Here is a 22,351-nt window from a genome sequence, read left to right as displayed (position 1 = left end):
TGTGAGCTGCACTGTTAAGAAGCTGGAAGCATCTGTGTGTGTGTGTGTGTGTGTGTGTGTGTGTGTTTGAGTCAAAGCTTCAGGCTCCTCCCCCCAGAGACAGGTGTGGGCCAGATTGAGTTCCACCTCATTTCCTCTGCCCCTCGCAGCTGGTCAAGGACACATTTATGTCCACAAACACCGACGGTGAGCGTGTGTGCCCCCCCCCCCCCCCACACACACACACACGGCGAAGGAAGATGCGAGATGCCAAAGGATCGAATGCCGCATTAGCATAGCGGTGAGCGTTTAGAAAGCAGCTTTTACTCGGTCTCTGTGGAGGAGCATTATAGCTTTCAGTACTGCAGGTTTCCTAAAGCTCCGCCCACTTCTTCCCGAATCACTGAAGCATCTTCCACGCAGGTAGCTAATGTTTTAGTGCTCTTGATTCAACATTATCTGTTTTCCAACCAAAGAGAAATGGTGGAATAATCACTACCATCTGCTGTGATCTGCAGGAAGTCTGGACTTTAGCCAGGAACTCCCCCCAAATACCCACAATTTGATCTATTTTAAGGTGATCCCGTTTTTAGCCAAAATCAAAAACCTGCGTCGTTTTCTAGGACCTCATCTGTGCAGAGCGACAGGAGTTACTTAGATATTTGTCACTGAGTTGTGGGCGGGACTGTTGGCACACAGCAACGCCGCCCCCCTTCCTCTCCCTGTTGCTCAGAGCTCTTTCATTACAGGCTCTCCCGCTGTAACTCACATTCCCAATCTAACTGCATTTTTTTTCGTTTGCTCCTAATTCACAACAATTTTAATATAGAAATACTAGGAAATGCAATTTTAAGCTTCATATTCTTTACATATGACCTCCATCGTCAGAAAAAGAACATATTAAAAACACCAAAAACTCAATTTTCATTGGAGTGAGTCTGTCAAAGACGGACGTTGAAGGAAGATACTTGGCTGATAGTAAAAGTGATACATCCACAGTATACATATACTGATGTGTGTGTGCTTTTTGTGTGTGGTCTTGTTTGGACACGATGAGGCTCCATGTGGAGATCACGTGTGTGCACACATAAAGAGCTCTTTGTGAGCAGATGCAGGAGATGCAGCTCAAGTCACACACATCGTCCTTGTTCGCCCGTTCTCTCAATACAGTTGTCTAAAAGTTTTCATTCCCCGCATGCATGCATTCTTTAAAAAAGTTTTAATTTCTCTCAAAAGACCAATTTATGTTTTTTTTTAATTGTATCTGCATGAAACAGCAGTGGCTTGGAGCTGAGTCAGTCTTTTTGGTATGTGACGGTTAGCATAAATGGCGTTGTGCTAGACGGTACAGTTTAGCACCTCTGTTCAGGTATGTGGGCTTGGCGAGACTTGTTCAACCACTTTGCAACTGCTACTCCTGCATCTCAGTGTTCGATCTATTCAGACTGTACCATTGTTTGTTTGCATTTCTGCGCCCTCCCCTTTCTGTGTTTGATGACAGATAAAAATGTCTACTTGTAAATCTAGTTTCATGAGCATCTCCACAAATCTCCAATACCTGGTTATATTAGAATTATGACGATACAAAAGAGATGGAAGTTATAAAGGAAATGGCGTGCACGACTACTGGAAGAAGGTCATGAGTGTAATCTGGTTGAAATTTCAGAGAAGCTTTGTTTTGGTCAGTCTACCCTTTACTAAAGATACAAGTCTACATTTGCTGTTCTACAAGTTTCACAGAACGACTCAGAGGAAAGTCAAATGCACAAGTGTACTGTACAATCTGTTAGACCGTCTCAAACAAACCCTGCCCCATATCTGCAGTGGATTATAGTTTATCACAGGAGCTTTAGCTCCAGTTAATGACATTCTTTTGACCAATTCCCTTCAATTTCATTTATACAGCCCAATATTACAACAATAGTCATCACAATGGGGTTTATACCGGTAATTGTGTACTAAACATGAATCATAAAGAACATAAAGTCAGGGATCCTCCCCCAGGATGGACACCGTAACACTTCAACCGTTGACGCAATTAACGTCATTCCAACAGATTCGGAAGCGGAGAACAGCTGTTTTGTGCTGATATTCAGAACTTTAGAATAGTGTAGTGATTACGCAATCATCGCAAACCAACTGATTTTGTCGCAGCGAAAGGTGGCTTTGCGCTCTTGTCAATGCCAAAGTGTGTGTTATTTGAGTGTTGCTGGCAACATCTCCGATATTAAAGGGTTAAAGTGCAATTTTCGTCTTTTTGCATAGCTTTTATTAAGCACTTTAGTTCAAACTGTATGTACTGTAATTTGGGTCACCTTTTTTTAATCAACTGCCTTTTGTATTCATATTGGGCCGACAATGTTGCAGAGGTAGAGCGGTCACCCTCTCATGTAAGCATTACAGGGTCGGTTCCCACTTTGCCGACTGATGTGCAAGGGTTCAGTGGGGTTCAGTGTCTTGCTTAGCCAAGACACTGAACCCATACTCCTGATTAAAAGTGCACTTAAGGGGGTGTGGTCTTTAGATTTACAGGTGGCAGTTAATTCTCAATTCTAGAACAATCTTACTTGGCGTTTTCAAATCATTTTACCAGGTGATTTGCAATTGTGATGATCGCGCCCAGTTTTAACTCTGAGGTCACATATGAGGCTAGCATTAGCTTCTGTTGTATTTTGCTAAACCCATAGAGTGTGTTGTGTTTATCCTTGTTGAGCTATCCCATTGTAGCTTTAGCTAAGGCTTTGGTGGACTTCCTCATGACATCATCTAGAGGCAGGCCTTGGCTTGTTGAACTAGATTTGAATCGAGCTCTTATCGCCTTCAGTATTTCAAAACCTCAAATCTTTCACAGTTCAATTCCCTAATAAACATGACTACTGTTTAACTGTTTCATCACAGTCGGTACATTTCTCTCCACCTTTAGTTGAGTTGAAGCACGTCAGTTGTTTCAATCGAACACATGGTGGCGTTTCTGGGACACTGGTGGCGTTCTGGTAATCAGCAGTGGAACATGAATAACATCAATGAGTTTCCTAGAACTTTTTTCTCAAAAAGAGCTTTTGGTTTTCTCTGAAAGGATGCGGCACACTGCTCAGAGATTTTGTTTTTGTTTTGTTTTTCGTTTGGCCTCGTCACAGGAGTTCGGAGGCGTCAGCTGCTGCCTGCGCCTGTGATTAACCCGCTCCGCTCAGCTGCTTGTGCGAGAATGAGGACAGAAAAGGAGCAGCGTGGGTAAAATACGGGGTGGTTTTTAAAAGGGTCATATTCATTCAGCCCCAATTGACACACGATTGCTCGAACAACTCACAAAGACCTGCTCTTTTTCTCCCTCTCGCATAATCACTTCGTTCACAGCTCTTGAGTTTGGCAGCGGCCATAGCTGCTTTCATTAGCATCTGTCTAGACACAATTTATTACCAACTGCTTGTTCCTTTTCTCCTTCCTCCTAGTCATGTCCTCGTGGGCTCACTTCTGCTGGATCTCAGACAGTCTCCGGCTGTGCGTTTGTGTCGTGAAGCTCGAGTGGATGAGCTTGTCTGTCACCTCCCCTTGAACGTGGGTGTCGCTTTCCTGCTTGTCCCCAAAGAGGAAGTCAAGCCTGTCTGTCTCGTCTGTCTCTTCACCCTTCCATCCGTTTCTCATGTGTGTACGCGTGGGAGTCTGAGTGGGTGGGATGGTTTGTGAAGACGGGCTTGCTTTTGACCACGACCTTTTACTAAAGTTCTCCGAGTCAAAGTTCCCCAGCCGCAGACGACCTCCTCGCTGCCTCTGCCACCTCTAGTCTCGCGTTGATTGGCAAATTGCATCTTGTTTGCGCATGAATAGAAAAGTGTAGAATAGACCAAACTCTAGTTTCTTCAAGAAACCTAAACATCCATATCCACCTGTCCTGGTCGCACACACTCCCACTGGATGTGGTGTGAAGGCATCCCAAGCAGCTAATAAGCTGGCTGTAAATCAAGCTAGACTCCAAAGGCAAATAAACATGCCAGTTGTCTGCCAGCCTTTAAAAGTATGCGTTGTGCAGGTATGAAACTTGTTGCCCCGACTTGAAGAGACCAACTGAATCACCTGTGACTAAAGACTGGGGCAGGCTAAGCAGGGCCGCTTCACTCACGGCATGCAAGCTCATGCATGTTAAGTGATGTTTTTAAGATGACTGTTTCTATTTGATTCAAACTAAGTTGCTTCTTGGAGAAGCACTAAACAGAGGTTAAACTCTTAAATACACAAGAGTTTCTTCTGAAGCTTTGAAAACAGGCCTGTCAACAGTTTGTTTAACAGATTTCTAAAGTCAGACTTGTTGATCTGGATAGATGCTTGCCCAAAGGTCACTTGTTGACCCCATTGTGAGGCCCTAGACTCAGCAAATCACGTAAGAGTACTTCTAGTTTCTTGGCCACTGGATCAATTTTCCCTCTGTTTTCTAGACAATGTCTTGAAGATCTACATATATATATATATATATATATATATATATATATATATATATATATATATATATATATATATATATATATATATATATATATATATATATATATATATATATATATATATATATATATATATATATATATCAGGCAGATTTTTAAGAAGTACTTTTTTTATTTTTTTGGTTATTTATCTTTGCTCGCCTGCGATCTACCCTCATGCCTTTGAAGATCGACTGGTCGATCGCTATCGACGTAATGAGCACCCCTGCTATAGAGCATATTTATACACAAGTCCAAAGAGAACAAACCCAACTCTAGTTTAACCCTTTAACTTTAGAACTGCCGTCACCAAAATAACACGCTCTTTGTACTACCGTAGCTATTTGACTGTTTGCGCAATTAACGTAATTTCAGCAGAAAAGTGTCTTTCCACTGATACACTTTATGGCACTAATCAGCGTGTTTATGTTGATTGCCTTTACACGTAACTACCATGAAGTGTTTCACAGTGCCGCAAATCAATTTTCTCAACGTCAGGATTTGTTTGAATTATGAAGAATTACGGTAATTCATAGATGGTCAATACTGGAGCTAAAGCTCCGGTAGAATGCAGCTAATGGAACTCCTGGAAATTTTTTTCCCAGAATCCCCAATTTACAATACAAAAAAAAAAAGAACACCACCAACCCAAATCCAAATTTAAAGGCAGGCCACTGCTGTTTAAAAGAGGAAATGTTACACTCAGTCCTGAACCTTCATATCTGACATTCACTTTATTTTATTTTATTTTGCTCAAGCAGCCGGAGAGCATCAGGAATTTTCGTTGTAACAAGCCTCTTTCGAACAATGATATTAAAAAATTCTGATTAAAGAATTCTGATTTTGTCCTTCATACAGTTCTGTTTCTACCTTAAATCTACTTAACACCACAAATGCAAATATTAGAATTGGTCTTGCTAGCGTTTAATAACAATACCTTTAAAAAATGCGACATGTTTAGTTTGAGAAGGTTAATTTAGACTGTATGGGTAAATAAAACACAACAACATTAACAAACTTGAGTTTATGTATAATCGTAGAGTGGTCCTTGATGTTGTCTCCATCTTTGCTGAGTATGAAGTATTTCAAATTCTACCAATCTAAAAAAAATGAAACAGGCCAGAAAAAAATCTTCCCGCCATGGTTCAGTCTGGACACTTCAAGAACAGACCGTTTGGTAGTCTGCTGTTAATCAAATGATGATCCGTTCAAATGCATTTTCCATCCAACATATGGAACAGAATTATTGCATTTGTAAACATCTGACGCCTTTTTTTCCCTAAAGAAATTAAACTGCAATGGTGAAAAAAGTTTTATTTTGTGTTTGGATCGCTTTGTAAAAAGAGGGACCACCTGGGCTGCTTCCCCAGAAAAATAAACAACAGGTTTTTTTTCAGACTGAAAGTTCAACGCAATTTCTCCATGAGTCGAATCAGAGCTCACAGAATTCTACTTTTTGGGTCAGAAAGACGAGCCGCTGGACACAGAGCACCCAACCGTCTGTGATGTAACAGAGGAGAAGGGTGCCATCCACATCACCATCTAACCAGATAAACCCTGGCACCAGAAACGATTCTTTGGAATGAAAACAAGTGATGAAGCCACCCTACTCCTCACAGTCTTTGGCCTGTCTCAGCTGCCTGTCAGAGAAAAGTCCCTCTGATGCCCTTGAACAGGGGTGTCCAAATCCAGGCTTTTCTGCTTGGCTTTCAATTGATCTTTTCATTGCCGCTTCTCATTGGCGAAAAACATCTGATCACGGTAATCAGCAGCAGGTAAGACAGGGTAACTAGGAGAACAATCCAATTTGTTGTTGGTTAATTTTGTTGGGGTTAAACCACTAAATGTCACAAAATCCAACAAACCATTGTAGTATTAGTAGTAGATAGTAGTAATGTGCACATTAATCCCTTGCTATTTCGCAGCTGCTTTGCGAATATCGTTTTTTTTTTTTCTTGAACAGTGTTCTGCCTCTTGATAGGCTATAGACCATTGTTAATCAACCTCTATGCTGCGTCTCCTGTGCAGAATGGATTCAGTTTGTCAAATTTACATAAATCCTCAACTGCGATCAGATCTTTGTTTTCGTTTAATAAAATTAGATTTATTTAGACAAGAGAGAAGTGTGAAAATGTTTGTGTTTGTCTAAGAAAATTGTGTAGTGAGGGGTTTTACAGCTTTAAAATATCTATTATTTGTATAAAATAAAATGAAAGTCACTACTTTGGGAATTTCGTTTTTCGTTATCGCAGATTATATTTAAAACGTAACTCCCACAATAAACAAGGGATTAATAATTGTAATGTACTTAAAATTTAGTAATTTGAGGAAATTAATGTTGGTCTTAATTAAATCAGTTTAAAAACTGGACACCGTTTAAAGGCCATGTGTCATGCAATATCCACTTTGTGAGCTTTTAAGTGTGTTATAATATTCATTCCACACCCCCTCCCAATCCACAGAAACAAATGGGTTCTCACATTGTGATGTCACAAAATGAGGAACAGCCCCTTCCAGGAAGAGTCTGCGCTGCCAGCACCGCCCCCAGGCTAACATACACACACTTTCTCTGCAGAGCTAGCGGTGATAGTCAAAAACTCTTTCCTTTTAAATGCACAATATGTGCATCCATTTTTACAAAAGTTCGGATGATGTTAGTTTTCGTGGGCGAAACACAGTCACGCTGCCGAGGCCGGCTGAAATGGGCGGTGCCTAAGAGATCGCGTCGTCTTACTTGCGGGTTGGAAAATGAACTGCAAAAATTACTCATATTTGATTTTAAAAAATCGCTCTTTAGTGTGCCATGGATATAGTTTACACTGAAAGGCTTAAAAACAGCACAAGCGACAGATTTCCGATTTGCATTACGAATTTCACTGAACTTTTAGAGCCTCCAGTATACCTTTCAGCTAGTCATTCTGATCCACCATCTACATTGCTTCTTCTGTATTATATTTAATTCACACGGCTCTGGTTTGACATTCAAGATGATGAGTGTTGACTAATCACACAAATATCTTATCTGCCCTGTTTTTTTCAACATTATTATTTTTACTTTCCTTGTATCTCTTTCGAGCTCCTCAAGTTACCGGTACTTCTTTTTGTGTCTGACTCAAGGTCTTTTGCTCCTTCCAAGCCTCTTCATCTTGATGGCTCTACTCCTCTGCCTCCTTCTCATGTGGTTGATGTCACTGTGAGATGCTCCCACTGGTTAACCTTTACAAACAAAAGATAAACAGCACTTCTGCATCTTTCGGCTTCTCAGTACCATTCGTGCCACTTGTTTCTAATTGATTTCACATTTAACCAAACTTCTGAATCTCTTTGACAATCTCTTCCTAACAGTCCTCCACCCTTTTCTGGCACCCCACGCACTCTGGTATCGACCAAACGATGGTGCCAAATAGCATGACATTTAGCAGATGTATTCTGAAACTTTACGAAAAAGTCAGCCACCATTTTTCTTGTGTGCAGGGTTCTGCAAAAAAAAAAAAAAAAAATCTCACAATCTTCCTTAAAGAGAAAAAACACACAGAGAGCTGTGGGCCTTTGGAGGGGGGTGAGTGTGACACTTTGACCCCCGGGTTCAAAGGTTTGGGATTTTAACCAGCAGGCTGCAAGGTCAGTGGAGGCTGAGGCAGCCATTTCTGCTTCTTATTGACACAAGTGTCACACACTCTGCACAGGCTGCGGCGCTTTGAAGTGTGTGTGTGTGCGTGCTCAGTAGGGATGCATATGGAGGCCGCCAAGCGTGGGCAGGTTTTACGGTGCAGCCCTGCAGGTAGAATATGGGAGAACAGGGAGGAACAGGAGAAAGGCGGCCCCTGCAGTTGCATTTTAAGAGATTTTACAGGAAGTTGCAGGTGAATGTGTGCCATTTTTGAGCAATCTTTGTCTACAACTTGCCTGTGGGAGCAGTCATGTCCGCTTTGGGTGTTTGAGGACATCGCAGGTGCTGCGTGTTCTCAGGGTGTGTGCTGGGGGTGGGGAGCTACGCCAGAGTACCACCTGTTCCCGGTCATGTGGTCCAGGACTGACACTGTGACTCACGGAACAGGAGGCACATGAGGAACACACACACAGATGGCCGCGGCACCGGTCCAAGGCCCGCGGTGCGTTTTGGCTAGCACACACACAACTGGCGTGCGGTTTCACAAGCCACACCGAATGACATACCAGCAGCATCGTGACCACAAAGCAGTCAGTAAACGTCACGCATGCATAACGAAACAAGGAAGTAAATGGAGCTAGGGAGATGGACACACACCTCCCAGCACTCCGATTTCCATCGCTCCTATGGAAGAAGTCATTGAAAAGTTTGTCTTTTTGTATTGTTCAAGATATGCAGATTGACCCGTGTTATCTTTGGTTGCAGGAGGTAGGAAGTGTCATGGTGGCCCAGAGGTCCTGAGAGAGGGATCATTCGGCCTTTGGATCAAAAAGTAAGACCTTTCTTCTCATTCTTGCAAGAACATGCTGACAAACAAGAAAAATTACGAAAGTAAATCGTTACGTAACGGTGTTGAACCTTGCTATAACCCAGTTATTGTGTTGAGATAAGGCAGGTAGAGTACAGGGCGGCAGGTGTGACGGGACACAGACTCGCTGTTATTTACTCTGAAGGTGGTTGGTTGGGAAATACTGGGTGTGAGTGGATCGCTGCCTCTTTACGACCTCATTCACACTAAAACACAAACTCTGCTCTTTTGAACTGTGTGTTCTGTGAGCCCTGAAAGAAACAGATGCTTTTAAGGCCTCTGAATGATTTATCAAACTTTCAAGTCTTTGCACTTCAGAGATGCTTTAGAGTCAAAAAAAAAAAAAGTCAATGATTTGCTTGGTCTTTTTGAGGTCTGTAGATGCCGTTCAAGTATCACACAAGTTAAATCCTTCAGCGCCAGATTTCACTTCAGTTTGTTTATGATAAAAAACTTCCTTCTCAGTTTTTAATTGTGCTAATGCAGAAAAATATAGCTACATGAATGAAAACATCAAACACTTGAATGATTAATAACAGAAGAAAACAAGATCACACTTCAAGGACACAGTGTACCTTATTTTATTCCCTCATTGTTTTCTCAATAGACTAGCAGTTGGTACTCAATTTGTTTGTAACTTTATTTGCAGGTTAAAGGTGGGAAACTTAAACCTCCATTATGAATATGGTTTATATTGGAGGTTGAATTCAGGTTGCTTAACAACAGAATCAATAAAAGTCATTTTAATCCGTCAACATTGGTAAATCCATTTTCGATGTGAAACATTGCTACAATTCGACAATTTGTTCCACCAAAAAGGTTAGCATGACTTAGTTCATGTGACCTAGGAAGCACAACCCCAGAAAGTGGTCATAGCAAAATAAGTTATTGCTAAATGCAAAAGCAACACTTTTGCATGCAATTCAATAAATCATGTCAAATTATTCCACACTACTGTTAGCATTGTTGGCTAGTTCTACTTGCTTCTGCAAGTAACACAGCCTAAACTATCGCAATCGGTAAAAGAATATGTTGCCACAATTAGCAATAACACTATTTATGCTAATACTGTAGAATGTGTGGTCTTGCTAACTTCTGAAGAAAATATTTTGGTGCTATTGCTATAAGCAAAAGCAAGGCTTTAGCATGTAGTACAGTAAATTATGATCAGCTTGCGGTACATGAACAAACAGCAAAACAACCAAAAACATAATTTCCATTTCACTGCAACACTTTAAAAATTATACTCTAAATGACCATCTACATAGGAGGCAAACATCTAACATAAAAGGGCTCCATCTGATTAGTCAACAACGTCAAGGGGTCCATGATTTGTCAGGTACATAAATGGATTTATTTGATTTGTTAAATACTTGAAACTATCATAATATTGATTTAGTACATTTATTGTAACCATTTATTGCAATTTTCACTGTCTTTTGCGATATGCGTATTGCACAGCTTGATTTCGCGATAACGATAAATTTGCGATGTACTGTGCAGGCCTAATTAGCTCTATGCTAGTTGTCGTTGCTAAAGTCATTGTTAAAGAGCATTAATAGAGTGACAGTATACAGTAAAAAAAGAAACCTGCTTGATTCAGACTTGTTTACACCTGGTCTAAAACTTTTATATAAAAACATACTTGCCACCTGAATCCTCCAACCATCACTGACAGCTTCACATGTGCTCAGAGATCTGGGACATTCTCCCTGTCAGCCACAGATAATTATAGCTCAGTTCAGGTAATGGCAGGTATGGTCATGTTGTTTTTAGTTTCTGTATTTGGAACAGGGTCACTTGTTTTGACTTTATCTAACTGCCCTGTCTCAAGATTTGTTTTTGAGATTTGTAAACTTGTGAATTCCTGATGTTTTTCAAGCGTAGAGGACTCTGCTTTTCGCGGAGCCAAAGATTAGACACTTGTTTATGGAACTAATGGGGAAACCCGGGGCTTCCTAATGGGGCCTCCCTTCTTAAATAAGACTATCAGTGCCCCATTCCAGCAGATACATGGCTGCTGGGTGTGTGAGGCCAGTGTGTCTCACTGCTTGTGTGGCTCTGACTCCGCATGGTGGGAGTGTGTGCGAGTATAAGCACGGAGGTGATGATTATCGTGTCTGTCGGTCTCCCAGTGTACCCAGCTTCTGAGTCATGTTGTGCCACATGTACGCACACACAATCCCACACACAATCCTACATATCCCAGGCCGAGAAGTACCATCTGTACCAGGGACACGGTCACTTACGTCTGCATACACGCTCGTTTCTGTCACACAAGCAGATTTTCACTTACTCTTTCTGGTCTCTGACTCTCATCTGTATTCCGTTCATTTTTTTTTAAGTTCTTGCGACTTTATCAGGTGGTCATAAAAGGTATTTTGGGGCCCAGGCTCTTGGGAGAGCTTAGAGTATGAGAACTGAGCTCTCCTCGTCCCTAATCTCTCTAATTGCACACACAAAATCCCCAAACGCACTCATATGTAATGTATATCTGCATCCACACCCAAGTACAGGGTTGCTGGACTCCCATAAGAACTTAAACACATAGTACTCAACGTTTTGTCCCTACTGTCCCTTCCTGCCACGCATAAATAGCTTTGGGAGCTGTGGGTAAGCCTGTAATGCTTTGGCTTGTCTTGTTGTGGGAGAAGGAAAGGATGGGAATTCGTTTCAGACCTATATAATTTTGACACTCTTTTATTACATACATTATGGAAGATTTGTGAGAGAAACAGCTGGAGTAGGACAAAGACGTATAGAGCGTGTAGCGCACCCATCCCACATCAACCAGCAGTCCCATTCCTGATCATTTTACAGATTTAGTGGTCCACCACCACACAGACAAAGCTGAGAAATTCACATACTTGAGACATTTTAAGTGCTTTTACACCACAGGTACCAGTTGACAGTAGTTATAAATACTGTTGTAAGTTCCCCTTCCCTTTTGTTGCTGAAAAGCAGAAGTTACAGTCAATTGAACATCGAAGAACTATATTTGGGGCTTTTTCTCACCTGTTTGACAGTACATCTAAAAATGAGGCTCATGATTCATTTGCAAGTGAACTCTGATGTGGTTAAGTGACAGCATGAATGCAGATGAACTACAAACTTTGTAGATTCAACCGTTTTTGACCATCGACCAGTTTAACCCTTTAACGCCTTTTACAGAAGCGGAATTATCCGAAAGCGGAGAAAAGTAGCTTTGTGCTGATATGCAACATTTTACATTAGGGGAATTCTGACAAAAAATCAGCATAAATCAGCTAATTCTGTTGTAGAGAAAGGCAGCTTTGTGGGTTGCATATCTGAGCAAAGTCGTTAGATTCAGTAGATTCACACGAATCCCGTAAAAAGCCAAAGAGTTGCAGTATATCAAAGACTGTGTACTAAATCAATAAAAAACTAAATAAATACAATCTCATTATTTCATTAAAATATTGCAAAATGAAATTTAGTGTAAAAAGAGAGTTTCAAACTGTAGACGGACACAGAAGATGAAGATTCAATAAAACAAAGTTGTTGATGTGGGAAAACTCGAGCCTCAAAACCATACTCCAACTTCATCCTCATCTAATTTTCAAGGTGTGGCGGTTAAATACAACAAAATAAGATAAAACTGTCACAAAACTAGTATTTTCCAAATTTTATCTTAAAAGTAAATCCATCTTCTTTTCAACTTTATTAACAGCATCCATGTAAGATCAGAGTCGGCCGCAGCATATTGTGCAGATCGGGTCGGGTGTGTGGGAAGTCAAAGTACAGACTCAAGGTTTTTTTAATGCAGATTTTTTTTCTTTGAAGTCAATGCTTCTTCTTCTGGTATTTCACTGGTTCTTATCTACTCAAAGGAACTTTCCAACTTTATTTAAATAACTTAACTATTTCAATTTTGCAGTTAGAGACCAAGGTGAACCTCTTGACCGGCATCAAGAATGAGTCATCAAAAGAGAGAATCAAGGAGTTCTACAAAATAAAACATTGGTCAGAATCAGTTAAAAATAAAAGTAAAAAGTTACAGATTTTTTTCTCTGCAACTGACTGACGGACTGGTGCCGGTCTGCTGCCTTGGATTGGGGGCTACTGCTATAGACCAAAGAGTAGAGTAAATAAGAGTAGAGGTAGACGCGACATAATACAAGCTCTGTACATTTAGAGTTTAAAAGAGTCATACACCCCACAAAGCAAAATAGTTGTCTTGTTGAGGAATGTGGAGTGAGAAGGTAAAGGTGCCTTTGACTGTCAGAAGACCAGACGATACTCTGCTTCATGCTTATTTTCCCTTCTAGTTCAGTGCTCATTTAGGCTCTACAGATGGATAATGTCAAAGTGCCTTTTTACATTTTGAAAAGAGATGGAGAATTGGCCACTCAATATTACCGTAAATCTCCTTATGGGAGCGCTAAACATGCAGATGCAAACCTGAGAAGGCATATTTGGAACTCAACGGCACAAATCAATTTCAAATCTACGATTTTTACTTTTAGCTGCTATGGCACTGACATTGGAGGATTGTGTTGCTCTTTTAAGAAATATAGCAAAATTACGATTGTATGTTAGCATTAGGTGGTAGAATTCTCACTCTGGCTAGGAGGACAGGACGTAGCATGACATCGCGCTAGACTCTAAATATCGGTAGTGAGCCTCAAGAAACCTTTAAAATAAAGATTTGGCTTAATGGTAAAACAAACATCTTAAAAACTAGGCCTACACAATGAATCGCAAATTTATCAATATCGCGATATCAAGATGTGCAATACGCATATTGCAAAAGTCGGTGAAAATAGCGATAAATGGTCATCTTAAATGTGCTAAAACAATCTCATGGCAGCTTGAAGTATTTAAAGAATCAAATAAATCCATTTATGCATTTGACCAATCGGATGAGCTCCTTTACATGATTGACCAATCAGAAGAAGCCCTTATACGCTAGAAGTTCACCTCCAAAGTAGACGATGGTCTTTGGAGTATAATTTAAGTTATGTTGACTCTATTTTGACTCACAAGTTATATCGTAATATTGATCAATAATATTGCAAATCGCAAGTTTTCCTCATATCGTGTAGACCTATTGAGAACATTGATCAGAATTTTGTGACACTCCTACTGGGATGCTTGACATAGTCGCCCACACTGGGAACGCATTTGGACGATGACGACTTCCTCCATACAAAGCAGCGACCTGACCTGCTGAACATTTGCATAAAACATCACAGCAAGTCTATTTTGGTGCAATAGACACCAGAAATAGAAGGTGATCTGGGTTACTAGGTTGAGTGAGAACACAAAGCGGTAGATGATGTCGGCTGCATGCAGAATGTTCTAGTTTACTATTTTATGGTGGCTAATTAGAGACTGCAGCAATTAAGGCTGTAATAGCTTCCAGATGAGGTGATAAAATATTTTCACTGAGGACTTCTACACACCCGGAACTGCAACATCACGAATGCATTTTAACCATATGACAGTTAATGGCCTTCATTTTATACACCACATATTGACGTGCCATGTGTGTCAGACGTTTCACTGTTGCACTCATTGGTGTTCTCACTGTACTGTGCAGCATTTGCCCCATTGTGCACATACCGGGGGTTTCAAAGGGACCTCCCTCTGCGAAAAGATCCCCCTTCTACCTCATCGCATACCCCAAACGTTTCACACACCCTTCTGTCTGTTCATACAGATACAAATCAAACCCTGACTGAAGTCATGCTGCAATATTACCGATTGCGTCATTGGACCTGATCCAGGTATCGTAATTCAAGTGTTTGTGTTTGTTTTTAGAGCCGTTGTGGCCGTAAATAAACAGAGTGTGTCTTGAACTCTGCGCCGCGTACGCTGCTAATTTTGCCTCCTGCTCTCTTGCTGAGGTGGTGCTTTTCCAAATATAATCTCCTCACAAGCGTATTCGTGAGACATACTTGCAGTTGTTCTTTTGTTGGTTCCACCATAAAACCAGCTTTTGACACAAAAGCACCTGATCTTACGAACACATTTGTGGCTTGTTTAAAGTTTTTGTTTACTGCACACTGGATGTGGGTAAAGAAATTTTAGCAAAACGTTACGTTGGGATGGCATCACACACCAGATCAATTAATTTTAGGCTTCACTGTTCTCTGTTTGCATAGAACAGACCCCAGTGTGGAACAAAACACTGGCCATCGCAGACAATAAACACCAGCTTCATTTTATTCTAGATGGCCAATGTAATCCAGTTTATGTAAATCTGAGTAATCCCCAGATCCCAAAAATCAGCAGCAAGTATGAGATGGAGAGATGGAAAAGTGGATGATCTCAGTGTTCAGTCTGGAGATAAGAGCTTTTCTTAAAATAATCAGACTTGTGTCAGACTTTTTTGTTAATTAAAAAGCATTTCTGTTAATCCATTTTAATTGTCAGATTACACATTTCTAAATGACTTTCGCTACACATTTGAAAATGACATGTCAAATACCATTTTCATTATCATTTTAATTAAGTGACAGAATAAGCAGTGTTGAAGAAAATGAAAAAGCATTTAGGCTGATTGCTTTTTTAATTTTTAATTTTGAGTCAAAAAATGCAGCTTCATTTTGAAAATGAAAAAGCATTTTTGATTTGACTTTTATTTTTAATTAATCGCATGTTGATTTTAGGACATAACTCCAAAAAAAAAATATATATATATTATCACATTGCTTTAAATGCTAATTTATATACACTTTAGTACTCCAAACTGACAAGACTTGCTAATCCATTTCTATAGATTTTTGTATAAATATATATTTTAAAACCTGCTGGCTCCAAGAAGCCAAAATTCCCTTGACTTCTACAGAGAAGTAAACAATTATTACTCAGGTATGACATGTGTCGGAATAACCATTCTTGCTCAGATACCTTTTTTTAAACGTGTTCTTGCTAACCCAAATTTTTGTAATGTTTTTTTTGTAGTGCAAGTTATTCAAGTAATAAACTGACCAATCAGACTCCACTATAAAAGTAGGCGGTCCCTCGTCAAAAGTTGGAAATGTTTGAAAGACTGTGTAGCCCACTTTCAAGTGGTAGGGGTGTGGACCTCCAACAAGCTTACTCCTGCTTGGCGAGAGTGGTTGGTAGAGTTGACTCAGACCAACTTGGACCGATCACTTCTAACTGTAGTCTGGTTCCAACATGGCGGCATCCGTATCGCAAAAAAAAAAAAAAAAGGCGTCCGTATCGCCAAAAAAAAAATGGTGGCTCAATTGACTTCATTTTTCTATTGGTGACGTCACACTCACTAGGTCCAGTTCTCATATACAGTCAGTGAATAAAAGTACCCACAATAAAACCCATATAAAGAAGTGAATAGGCTTGAAGAAAAAAAAGTCCCTCTTGCTCTGTTCTAGGTCCTTCAACTTCATAACAATGTCCCAAAAAATTATTTCTTAAATTAATAAAGTAAAACAAAAAGGTGAAAAGACCTAAAAATATTCAAACTAATTCAGCCTAATAATGGAGATTTTTAAAATTTCTGTACCAAATACATCATTTAAATTAAAATGTCATATGTCTGCAATTATATTTCATCTTTAAATGTGTGTGTGTGTGTGTGTATATATATATATATATATATATATATATATATATATATATATATATATATATATATATATATATATATATATATATATATATATATATATATATATATATATATATATATTCATTTAAAGGACCTCTGAGGAGATCACATTGTTATATAGGTTATGCTGAGTGTTCCCGTGAGCTTTTACACCTACATTTGTTTATTTATGGAAATCAATGTCGCTGGTTTGTGTGTGTTACCGCCTAAAAATAGAAGGAATGAGGGCTCGCGCTGTGTGACCGCTGATGCTCTTCCTCCACCGCGAACACACGCAGAAATATTCACGACTGGAGTCCGACCACGAGTCACGACGCAGCTTTTAACCAAATAAGAAAAAAAAAGTTTGACCCTGGTGGGAACCGTGAGGAGGAGCGGCTTCGGTACCGGGATCCGGCCTCGGTGCCAGTTTTTTTGCTCAGTCAGGGAATTCCGGTGACGTCACGTACGTACGCCTCCGTGCGTAAGTCCCTTTAAGTTTTATAAGCAGCAGCTGCTGCTGGAGAGCAAACAGAGCAGCGCGAGCGGCGCCGACACCGAGCCGAATACTAGCTTAAATTAACAGGCTGAAAACTATAAAATATAAAAAAAGAAAAGGCATTTTGTGGCGGGAAAAAAAGTCCATCTGAACGATTTTTATTTTTATTTTTTGGGAGTCGAGGCGAGGATTTACTTCAGGGCTCTCTCTCCGTCTCATTCAGCCGGTCGGGGGACATTTCTGTGCGGACTCTGAGTTCTCAGCTTTGCAGAGACACTGAAGGCAACAGCAGCGTTCAAGTACCCGGAGACTTATTTTTAAAAATCCTTGGATTTTTTTTCTCTTCTTCTTTCTTTTCCTTTCGGGAGAATGCAAAGCTTTTAACTGGTGAGTACGGAAGCCGTTACGCGAACATTTAAAAGTCAAAACGGGTTTGCTTTGGACGTATTTAGAAATGTCAACAAAAAGGGGTATTGGCTGTTGGTCATTTATTAGACTAAGTGATTTATCGTAATTGATTAAATCGATGAGGTAGGGGAGTTTTGACTTTTTTTTTCAACCGCGGGAGACTTTGAAATCCCACGCGTGTGACTGAGAAGAGATCAGGTTGAATCATACGTAGCTGTGAGTGCTGTGACAAATAATCCAGAACTTTTCATCGCAAACTGTAGAATTCTGGGAAATTAGAGCGACCTTTTTTGGGGGGATTTTTAGAGGGGGGCGACTCTAAAACTAGTGCAGAAAAGTGTAGGAATAAAAATAAAAAAGATCTGGGCCATTGTTGGGATGTGTTTGTAAGTGGGAGTGGACTGCTCTGCTGGGCCGGGAGCTCTGGGGGGTGGGAAGGATCACTAAGGTCGGCAGCCGTATAAAGTGATCCCTGCCAACTCCATCCACCCCCCCGGTCAATCCAGCACACAATAGACCCGGTCTGAAAGGAAGTGATTTGCATCTCTTTTTTTTTATAGGGGGAGGGTCTGTGTTTTGGTCGTCAGGTTTGGGAGCACTAATGTCACACTAGCTCTAATTAGGTAAAAAAGGGAACTTTATATTTTTGAATGTGACGCTTTTAATTTGAAAGTCAGCAGACGAGCAGCTGATGGCGGTTGGCGCGAGGGCGCTGCTTACCAAGCACTTTGTGACCCGCAATAACCGACCTGAGAGCAGCGGGGGGGGGGGGGGGGGGGGGGGGGGCGTTGGCATGGGGGGGTCACATGAAAACTACCCCTCCGCTTTGAAGGTTCACTTCCGATCCGGCGGATGGATCTGCTGTTTTGAAGTCGGGAGGCTGTAAAAAAAAAAAAAAAAAGTTACACAAATCGCTCCCCACACACACACGCTCGTGCGAGTGTAGCGCACAAGCCCCGCCCCTTCCGCTTGTCCCGTGACTCAAAAAAAAAAAAAAAGAGTGCGTGTGAATGAACAATCGCCGCCCATTTTACTACAACCGATGACGGAACGCGGAGGAATATTTAAGGTGACAGTGGCGGCAGACGTTACGCGCCTCTGACGGGGCTGTTCCTGTCTGTTTTATTATTTTTTTGGAGCGAAATAAAAAACCGCGCGCGTCATTTGTACCGAGAAACGGGTCAGTGGGCTGGCGGACGAGCGCGTGTGTGTGTGTGTGTGGGGGGGGGGTCAAGTCGATGCGTCTAAAAGGCACAAAGGAATCCAGTGAAAGTGTTTTGAAAAAAACTCACCAGTGTAGCTAAATTCTAACAGAGGTGTTACCATAGAAACCAAATATTTTTAGAGCCAGCGTAGGTTGAAAAACTTTGTCAGCCATGTGTGGAATTTTAGCTTTCATGATAGTTTCTGGAATATTTGGTCAGGATGTTCACCATCCGGGGAAAAAAAAGATGTTTCTAAGGGACTTTAGTTCTTTAGCAACTATGTGAGAAATAATTCAGTTCTCGTCCTGTTTTGTGGATCTTCTGGTTCTGGTTTTGTCGTCTTTGGACTGAACCATCACGTGGGGGGTGAAAGTGAAGAGAAAGTTGTTGTTGTTTTTTCCTCTCAGCCCCGTGTCTCTGTTATCTCTGGCTCTTTGCCACTTATGATGAAGCCACATTAGAAAGGAGGTGGGTGTGTGACTCATACCCTGAAGTTACTCAGACTCTAAAAAAAGTCTCACCTCACTTCACCCCTAGTTTTTGTCCTGGCTCTCTGACTGAGCGTCCTGGATAAATGCCACTTTGGGAGGGAGGGCCGTGGACAAACTCGCCGGTGGGACTGGCGGGTGTCCCAGGAATCTCCAAACTGGGCCGGGAGCGCAAACTGTGCCGTCATAACAAAGCAGCGCTTCCTGCGTCACGGCCGTCCCAGTCCGCCAAGTACATCAAAACAAGCGTGCGCGATAGCACCCTCTGGCCATCTGCATACAGGCTGTCATTATCTTTCCCACTCCACTCATGAGGCGGAACTGTGCCTCCAAAAGGGTGGAGGAGTGTGGTCAGCCTGCCCCCTGTGGCACCAAACACGTTTATCCGTGCATACCTCTCTTTGTTTCTTTTTTTTCTTCTTTTTTTTAAATATGCTGCTAAGGTTGAAGCTCGCTTCCGTGGCAACCATTGCCATGGAAGCAAACCCATCACGATCTGTGGATTTCTGTCCTAAAAGGATGTGGCGACAACGCAGCTGGAAAAGGGGAGGGAGGACTTTTATGAAGCTAGAGCTGTTTTTCCAATCCCAAGTGAGACTTTTTTTCACCTTTTCTGATTTAAGTGGGATAAAAAAAAAGATTTGGGGGCTTTTGAGGTCTGATCACCCTCCCACGTCCCTCTAGATTTCTAGTTGACCTGGATCTGTAGACAGTTTTCCTTTCTGAAGAAATGTTTTATTTTAACGGAAATCGATGAGTCTTTAGAGGAAATGACACAAATAAGATAATATTCTCGCCAATTTTTACCAGGGGAACCCCCCCCCCCCCATCCAAGACGTCGGTTGTTTGGTTCTTGTTTTTTACTTGAGTTGTGCGCACGTGCCGCCTCTCAGGAAGGAGTGGGCGGTGCCTTTTCTTTTTTTCATTTTGACATCATCAAAGGCGGTTCTTAGTCACAGTCTGGTGCCGACGTTGGAGAGAACCGACACATTTTGGCACAAACAGTCGATTCTTTTACAGGAAGTCCCCATAGCTTGACTTTCTCTGACACACAGGGGGCCCCATTTCCTGTGGTTGTGATGACAGGCCCCCCCCACCCAACTAACCAACTAACCCAGTTTGTTCACGGTCGGTCATTGGTCCGGTGTCGGGTTGGTGAGGAGACGGCCCCACGCTCCGAGTTCCCCTTCCTCCTTTTGTGGCAATCAAAGTTCTGTCTGTGTCTTCAGCGTCTTTCGTTTCCTAAATCGAGATGAAGCAGCAGATGGACCAACGGCCAAAACCACACACTGGTAGAAGTTTGGCGGTTTTGTCGTTTCTACAGTTAGAATGAGAAAACTTTAGGATTGTCTCCCCCAACACCTGTTCGCTACAGCCCCCGCTGGCAGATCAAAAGAATTTTGTTTTTATAAATAGATAAAGTCTCTTTAGTTTTTGGCTGATGTTGTTCACACTACTTTTCGTGTGACCAGCACAAAAAGTGATGGAAATTCATGTTGGCCACATGTAATACATGTCCTGACTTTAACCCTTTCTCTGGGTCCGTGCATCCAAGAAAAAGCTTCAGCACTGGCGGCATGTATTTTGAAAACGTCATGAGATTTTTTTTTCTTCTTTTATACTATTGTTGTGATACCAGGATACAGTCGAGGTGAAAGTTGTTGCAAGTCTTTTGTTGACCCCTTAAGACAAACAGACTGTAGTTTGTGTGTTCGTCCTACGTGCGTCCGACCTGCACTTGCGTATGACCTTCACACCTTATCCGTGTACCATCTGGGCATGGCCATTAAGGGGGTCTGTACCATACTGACTAGAGCGTGGCAGTTTTCCCACGCATTACCCTTAAGTCACCTGTACGTTGTCTGGTTATTTGCTCACTGTACAGCACTTTGGAAACTGCCTGTTTGAGAAATGTGCTATATAAATATAGTGGATTGGATTGACTGAATGCAACTTGTATTATCCTTCCTGATACTTACCACACCTGCAACACGGGTCAGTCTGACTTAATCAAACGACTCATCAGGATTGGTGTCTAACCCTATGCTTACAGCTTGAATGCTAGAAATAAGGAAATTGGACATCATCTGTGTGTACATCTTATGGGTGTCCCTTTGACACGTGCGTGTCACCGCTACACCCTGTGCGTACAGCATTAGCCAGAACTTACCTTGCCAACAACTAGCTAGACTACAGCTTGAAGACACTATACGACAGCATCACCTGTACGTCATTAAGTGTGTGCAATTCATATAAATACAGTAATGACAATTATATGTTCTCTATGACCCTCAATGGGCCCAGGCTATCCAAAAACCTCCTGCACCCATGCAGGGCATGTCCTTGTGACTATGGGGTTACTTTACACATTCACACCTGTATTAATGTCCAGATTTTATAGCTTGTTTTTTTGTGGCACAATTTTAATCAGTCCTGAACGTCCACTTGTTTTAGGAAGGCACAAATGTCCTGTTGGGGTTCAAATGTTTGCGTGTTGCAGCTGTCGCTGCGATCGCAGGTTTTTTTGTTTGTTTTTTCAGATTTTCCTGTGTGTACGTGTTTTCGGAGCTGCAAACGTGATGAAACCCATCGCCGGCTTGGGAAAGGCATGCGCTGGCGTCTAAACACACGCGCACGCAGGGTTCAAAAGGAGCCAGGAGTTTCCTCCAGAACAGGATCTGTATCTGGGGCTGATTACGTAACGGCCCTGTCGAGGGCCGGCTCCGGGCACGGCCCCCTTTGCCCCTCCGCTCGCTCCTTTTCTGGCGCTCCTCCCAGCCTAATCTGCTGGGTTCTTATCAGGCCGGCTCCACTGTGACTCTACAAGGGCAGTAATGCTGTGCAGATGTGGCACCGCAGCCTGACGCCGTTTGCACATCACGGAATGCTGAGAATCATGGGAAATGATGGGTATCTTGACGCTGTTGCAGACATTTCTGACACATCTTTCAAGAGCGTTTAGCAGAAGTGATTTTGTTTCTCTTTTCTTTCTTTCAAGGGGGAGTTAACAGGAACTCCTCTTTTGTGTTTGGAACCACGAGGGTTGTTTTTGATAAAACAAGCCGCATCATCTTTTTTTTTTTTTAATCGAAAGTCATCTGTTCAGTGTGTCACCCAGTTACCGTATTCTGTGTAAAACCAAAACTACTTGCGGTTTTAGTTGGGGGGGGGGGGGGGGGTGGGGTGAAAGCAGTGAGTGTTTTTGTGAATGAAAACTGCGATTTTTAGAATCCTTTGAAC

The 22,351-nt window shown here is 41.7% G+C and overlaps 1 protein-coding gene across 10 annotated transcripts in view; it reads left to right on the top strand.

Moving 5' to 3' along the window:
* The window catches only part of kdm6ba (lysine (K)-specific demethylase 6B, a), a 110,030-nt gene that overhangs the window by 72,851 nt on the left and 14,828 nt on the right, over nucleotides 1–22,351 (top strand). For 7 of the 10 annotated variants that reach the window (XM_011487316.4, XM_078936268.1, XM_078936269.1 and 4 more), the window contains one exon: nucleotides 8,830–8,896. The exons of 1 other annotated variant lie outside the window; for it this stretch is intronic. The gene's annotated coding sequence lies outside the window, so the exon portion shown is untranslated. Of the gene's footprint in view, nucleotides 1–8,829; nucleotides 8,897–17,032; nucleotides 17,398–18,401; nucleotides 18,488–22,351 lie in introns of those variants that run through there. 2 more of the 10 variants (XM_020711533.3, XM_078936273.1) reach the window with 2 other exon arrangements.

Source organism: Oryzias latipes, chromosome 18, assembly GCF_053564925.1.
Source record: "Oryzias latipes strain Hd-rR chromosome 18, Olatipes_Hd-rR_3.1".
Classification (NCBI taxonomy): domain Eukaryota; kingdom Metazoa; phylum Chordata; class Actinopteri; order Beloniformes; family Adrianichthyidae; genus Oryzias; species Oryzias latipes.
The sequence above is the reverse complement of the archived record's forward strand: the minus strand, read 5'-3'. Positions and strand labels throughout refer to the sequence as shown.